The 7,417-nt window shown below is 31.8% G+C and overlaps 1 protein-coding gene across 2 annotated transcripts in view; it reads left to right on the top strand.

The window, feature by feature from the left end:
* LOC106872549 (zinc finger protein 570) overlaps positions 1 to 4,988 on the top strand; it is a 17,975-nt gene extending 12,987 nt beyond the window's left edge. For both annotated transcript variants that reach the window (XR_008266983.1, XR_008266984.1), the window contains one exon: positions 3,450 to 4,988. The gene's annotated coding sequence lies outside the window, so the exon portion shown is untranslated. The remainder of the gene's footprint in view (positions 1 to 3,449) is intronic.
* The last annotated feature ends 2,429 nt before the right edge of the window (positions 4,989 to 7,417 follow it).

Genomic DNA, 7,417 nt, shown 5'->3' with positions numbered 1-7,417 from the left:
GTACTGAGTTTGATTCATGGACTGGGCTGTGTGTTGTGTTCTTGAGCAAGACACTTTATTTCACGTTGCTCCAGTTCACTCAGCTGTAGAAATGAGTTGCGACATCACTGGTGCCAAGCTGCATCGACCTTTGCCTTTCCCTTGTATAACATTAGTGGCGTGGAGAGGGGAGACCAGTAAACATGGGCGACTGCTGGTCTTCCATAAACAATATTGCCTGGACTTGTGCCTTGGAGTAAAATTTTCTAGGTGCAATCCCATGGTCTGTCATGACTGAAGCAGGTCTTTATCCTTTACCCTTTTAATCTATTATTGTATAATGAAATATCTTCTTTAATGGTTTGAGGATTTATTTATAATGTAATGATTGTACAATGGCACTATAACTGCTGAAATATACATTTCTCTGTTATTACTCCACAATGTGAAATTAAAAATATCTTTCTGGAAAAATATTAAAGTAAATATACATGAGTCTTCAGAGATATAGTATTGCTGATGTAAAATACAGTGTAAGGAAGTTTTTATCACACTGTTATATCTACCTTCATGACTACATTTATAGTCAACATTGATTAGCTGTGATATAAAGTGCCAAGGAATAAGTCATTCTGGGAATATCATTAGGAGAGCATATTTGAAATGAGATAATTTGAGAACAGAGTGGAGTGAACGATGTGATTGCAGAATGCTGAAAGCATATGTTCTGTTGGATTAGACATGTCACAAGGTTCACAGACAACAGCTGGACCCTTGCAGTTACTGAGTGGTATTTCAAGAGATCAGAAAAGGCCACTTAGAAGGCCTCCATGATGATAAGGCATTTTAGTTAAGCAATACCTGTTTTAGAATAGGTATGTATTCCTACATGTCATAAGGGGTGACTAAAAGATTTAATCCTTTTACATTCAGATTACTATGTCAAATGTAACGCTTATTTAATCAAATTGTTTTGAATTAGTCATGCATTATCTCATAGCTTTGAGATTCTGGTAACATGACTTTATTCTTAGGATGACATTGTAGTAGATGTGAAAGGCTCAGTCAGGCCAGTTTCAACAATAAAACAGGTAGAATGTTTTGGCAGGATATAGTCAGTTTAAATGCTAAAGGGTTAACATCAGAAAGAACAACCAGTCATAAATGCTGCCTCACAACAAACTACAACGAATTTCATTTGTGCTATGGCTAAACCCCTCTGTGGCAAAGGAAAACATTTAAAAGATTTCTTATATGAATACATACATGTGGTCAAAGTAGTTTTTGAAGAGAATGATATACCACAGATCACAGTAATATGGCTTCTCTCCTTTATGAATACATTTGTGTTTGGTAAAATGACTTCCATCAGAAAATTATTTACCACAGGATATCACGACATGCCTTTCCTCTTGTATCAGTATGGCTATGTGTTCATTTATGGAGAATGATTTACTTAATTTTGTTGTGTCTAGGGAGAGTCAACACGCCAATATAATTAACACACACACACACTGGTTCAACTCCACTCATTTATCATATATCTGATTGTTTTAGTTAAAGCTCTTCCTTTGCTTTTTTGCAACCTTCTCTGTGACTCAGTGACTATCAACTGTTTGTTATAGAAGGTGCATTTGTTTGTCTGTTTGAGATTTTGTTGTGTGTATGTGTTTGCTTGTGTATGTATGTACATGCATACAAACATGCATGCATACATACATACATACATATATACACATGCACACACACACTGGTAACAAAATCTCAGGCAAACAGACGTGCCCTCAATAACAGACAGAGTTGACAGTGAGAAGGTTGTAAAAAGCAATGAAAGAGCTTTGACAAAAGAAAAAAAATCGGATATTTAGTAAATGAATGGAATTAAATCAGTGTGTGAGTGAATAATTATATAATGACTCTCCCTAGACACAACAAGATTTGCTTCAACACATGAATTCACATACAAAATCTTGCAAACCAGATTTACTAAATATCAAATGATAAAGTTTTCTCCCCTTCATCAGTATGTTTGTGTAGAGTAGGTTACACTTTTTAAGAGAATGATTTACCACAGATAGCACTGAAGTTTGGTGATTTTCTCATCTCTTTTGACCTCTTTTCGGGAAAATATAATTAATTTTTCTATTATTTTTCTTTCTCACCACAATATATGAATTTTTTCTGTTTTCGTTTTTACAGTTTAGTACAAGTATTTTCACTACTATATTCGTATAAACTTTTCCATTATACCATAATAGATTATATGTATGATATATATATATATATATATATATATATATATATGTGTGTGTGTGTGTGTGTGTGTGTGTGTACAAATGGAGAGAGAGTGAGCTAATGTGTGGCATGAACATTTGATCACCAGTTATTTAATTCAGGTGATGAAACATGATCTTTGAATGTTGGGCCTCACAGAGGCAATGATAAGTAACTGTGACCTTTGGCAATATGCCGTGCTTGAGAAGACCTGTCAAGCCAAGTGAAATCATAGTCATGCTAGATACTGGCTTCATGCAACTGGCACCCATGCTGGTGGCATGTAAAAGCACCCATTACACTCCCAGAGACATCCAGCCGTAGAGACCATGCCAAATCAGACGTCTAGTGCAGCTCCTCAGCTGACCAGCCCTGGTCAACCCATCCAACTCATGCCAGCATGGACAATGGATGTTAAAGGATGACGATGAAACAAGTTAATTGACCTGCAGGTCATTTGGCAAAAGCCGAACACTCATATATTGTCTTCGAGGGAAGAGTCCATCATATTCTTTGCGCTCATTACTACTTGGTGATGCAGCACACTTATCCAAGTTTAAATTCACATACAATATCATTTTGTAAAAGTCTCACACAATGTAACAGAGAAATCTTGCTATTAGTTTCAGTTTAATGGAAACATTACAGTAATTCTATCGTTTGGCTATATAAGCAGAGCTATGCCTTTAGTCTTTAAAACATGATAAACAATGTAAAAAATTATTTTATGCCTTTTTCATTTGGTGTTCTGAAATAATGAAAGAGTGTAAGACATAGGGAATGCTTAAAAAGCAAAGACACAGCAGTGGAAGTTTAACTATATTTCTATTCATACAAAAATAATATTACATACAAAAATAAGAGGAATGACCAGCAAAAGTGGACTCCTATATGCTAGAAATAGATGAATCTATTTCTAGCATATAGGAGTCCACTTTTGCTGGTCATTCCTCTTATTTTTGTATGTAATATTATTTTAATCTTCGGATTTTTTTAATATGCTAGACCACTGGTTTTAATTGATTAATATCAATTTCTACCCTCATTAATAAATTTTATATTTCTATTCAGATAAATTATGGATTTAAACATTTACTCAAACAACTGAACAATACTTTTAATATTTTAGCATCCACATTATTGTCAAATGTAATGCTTATTTCATTTCATTTTCATTTTATTTTCATTTTATCTAGTTTCAGCTCATGAGCTGTGGCCATGCTGGGGCACCGCCATTTGGTGTTGCTACACAATTTTACTTCAGGAATTTTACTTCAGGAATTGACATTTGGTGCATGAGAGAGTTTGATGCAGTTGCTCTCATCTGCACCTCCTGCCGTGAAGTTGGCTCATCTGGGACACCTGACAGGAAGAGGTCCAGCCTCATCTTGAAGACACCTACATCCACCGCATGCAGGTCTCTCAATCATGCATTATCATAATGCTTTAAGAGTTTAATGATGTGATTGTATATTTTTAGAATGACGTAGAGTAAGAAAGGCTGGATCTAACCAGTTTGAACATAAAACTAGTAAATTTGGGTTGGATATGGATAAGGCCTGTTTAAATGCTGAAGGGTTAAATTTGTTAAAATTACATCAAAAAACATTGTGTGAAGTTTGCACATTCATTTTTTTTTATTAGCAGACTGTAACTAGTTCTCCACATGTAACATTATTTATATTAAACTAATCTCTGCCTGGGCAGAGAGATCAAAAGCATTCCAGTCATGATCCCATTCTTTTGTTTGGTATTCTATTCTCTGGGTCACATTATCCAACAGAGTTCTCAACTGTAAAAGACTGACTGGTGTGATGTGAAGGAAATGTGGCTGCTATTTCTAGCAAACTGAGGAACTATGTAGCACTAGTGTTGCCATTTTAAATGCAGAATCTAGCAATTTTGAGCCTAGAATTTATCAGAAAAACAGTACTTTTTTCAAATTTATGCAACACTTATATACATACATATATCATCATCATCATCATATATATATATATATATATATATATATATATAAAGATGTGTTATGAGCAGTTAAAGAACATGTATCCTATAGAAACTCAACAAACAATCAAAAATGAAGAAGAGATGTTAAAAGTTTTATAAAATTTTAATCCATGCATACGATTATTTCAAATGGCAACACCGGCATGTAAGAAACATGGAAAAAAATTCAATTAATTACATATTACCATTCTCCCCAGTGTAAAAGAAGAATATATCAAAAAGAAAATGTCAGAAGAGTATTATATTGTTACAGAAGACTAGATGGAGTCAGTGTCACATGACTCATTTGGATATTCATAATATGATTATGAAAGATGAAATATAAGAACATGCTTAGGTAGTGAAGTAGTTGTATGCTGTCAACTTAATGTGACAGTCCCCTGAAGGGAATAATACTACTGTTGGTTAGACCTAGTAACTGTTGGTTACAACTACTTCATTGTATCACTACTGCATAAATCTCTCTGAGAGATTTAGAAATGTATTATTTCTAAATATGCTTAGGTAGTGTTGAGTCTCGTTGTGTAAGAACTAAAACTGTTGTGGCTAACGGATATTTGAAATAAAAGTGAAAGGGGTTTAAGAAATATTCTCTCTATATGAAGGTAAGTAATATAGTGAAATACATACCATATAAAGCATTTATCATAAGGAGTAAATTATATTTACATATATATATACACACATACACACATATACATATACATATATATATATATATATATATATATATATACAAAGATATATATATATATATATATATATATATATATATATATATATATACAAAGATATATATATATATATATATATACCTATACATGCACATACCTACACATACATGTACTTATATGCATATATATACATGTGTATAGATATAAATAAATAAGCGTCCAATGGGACAGCATAGCTATATTAAAATTTTTATATGATTTGACAGTTATGATTTGTATACAATGAAAAAAAGATGAAAATAAATTATGGTGTATATTAAAAAACCAAGGACTAGTCATCACATTTTGAAAAAGATTACAACTCAGTGAACTTCTTAGATGTTAATCTCAATACATTATCTTATCAACCTAATAACAATATCACGTACATTCATGCACCAAGTAACTATACTTATAATATAAATATTCTAACCTCAAACATAGGATATTTTTCACAAGCACAAAACCTATTATAATCTAGCACTTAAGAATGCAGGATATAAACATCGAATTAAGTACAGCAAAAGCAACAACAACAACTATTCTAATTATCCCAATAATTATCTAGATAAAAACAATACTGACCATATTACTGAACCCACATCAACTAGTAAATTAGAAAACCCAGATACACAATTAAATCCTGCAGCGACAATAAACATCATAATAATAAATTCTATAAATATGAGTACCGTAACCATAATCTCTCTTATAGAACAAATAATACTAATTTTACCAACCCACAAATCACCAAATACACTGTTAATAATGTAATCAAACCCAAGTATACAGACAATAAATACTGAAAACAAATAACCATAGATATAAATAAGAACATGGAACCTACACACTTTAAAAATATAACTTATCACACTATATCTCATCCTCTTAATAACTCACATAACCACATTACTCATATTAATAAAGTTAGGAGTGATAATATAGAAAAAAGAAACCTATGCCATATGTACGAATAGATGACTCACAAAATATAAACTACTACGACAATAAAGAATACATAAATAGCATCATTTGGATCATAATTCCTTTTGCAAAACATTTAAAATCTAATTTTATTAAATCCATTAGAAACATTATTAAAAAAAAAACTTTAAAAACTGTAAATATGCAAAAATATTTAATAGCAAAATGATCAGATTTGGATTTTCAGTATCTCCTAACCTATTTAGGATCATCTCTTCGTTTAACAATAGGAAACTAGACCAATTCTACAATACAAAAATTCCTTTTAATATACATGCTAACCCTAATAATTACATATCAAATAACAACAATTATCAGAATAACATAGCCTCAATTACCCTTAATACATATAGACATAACAATAGAGTACCGACTAATAGTTCTAATTGTAATTGTAGAAATCCGAATACTTGTGAGGTAGAAGGTAACTGTAAAATGAAAGATGTAGTATAACAAGCAACTATTATTATCCATAATCTCTCAAAATTTACTTACATTGGATGTACACAAAATCCTTTTAAATTAAGATTATATAATCAAAGATCATCCTTTAATGACCCTAGAAAAGAAAATAGCACAGGTCTATCCAAAAAGGTTTGGCTACTGAAAAAAAAGCAATATAGATTACTTGATTTCTTGGAAAATTCTTTCTTCAGCTCCATCTTATAGGCATAATAACAGAATCTGCAAATTATGCGAAGAAGAGAGTTTTAAAACAATGAAAATGAACAGTTCTCTTGTAAATTCGAGAGATGAAAAAATTTTTTCTTGCAGACATATGTCAAAATTCCTTTTTATTTCTCTTAAATAATTTTTCCATCTCCCTTCCTTAACTACTTATTATTACTCCTCCTTATAATTCAGTTCTTTGTATAATACCTCTCTCTACATTATTACTACCTTTATGTATGATTTCTATTCTATAATACTCTCCACTTTAATTATCTTACACTACTTGGTTATTCATGTTATCCTCCCCCCCCCACCATATATTGTATGACCCTTATATTTTTTATGAATTAAAATCCTATACCAAATATTCATATACCTTCCTCTCTTTCTCAATATATATTTTTAGACAATTTTTTAGACCACTACTTAATATACACACACATATATATACATTTTTTGTATGTAATCTATTTTTTCACAATATGTACTTAGATACACATCTCTGACCCTTTCTAAATATTGCTACTTCTATTATTATTACCATAATTATCTATTTCCAATCTGTTTGATAGTTTTTATTATTTTTTACTATTGATATATACTCTTTTACTTGTTTCAGTCATTTGACTGCGGCCATGCTGGAGCACCGCCTTTAGTCGAGCAAATCGACCCTAGGACTTATTCTTTGTAAGCCCAGTACTTATTCTATCGGTCTCTTTTGCCGAACCGCTAAGTTACGGGGACGTAAACACACCAGCATTGGTTGTCAAGCGATGTTGGGGGGA

This window comes from Octopus bimaculoides, chromosome 28 (assembly GCF_001194135.2).
Source record: "Octopus bimaculoides isolate UCB-OBI-ISO-001 chromosome 28, ASM119413v2, whole genome shotgun sequence".
NCBI lineage: Eukaryota > Metazoa > Mollusca > Cephalopoda > Octopoda > Octopodidae > Octopus > Octopus bimaculoides.
The sequence above is the reverse complement of the archived record's forward strand: the minus strand, read 5'-3'. Positions and strand labels throughout refer to the sequence as shown.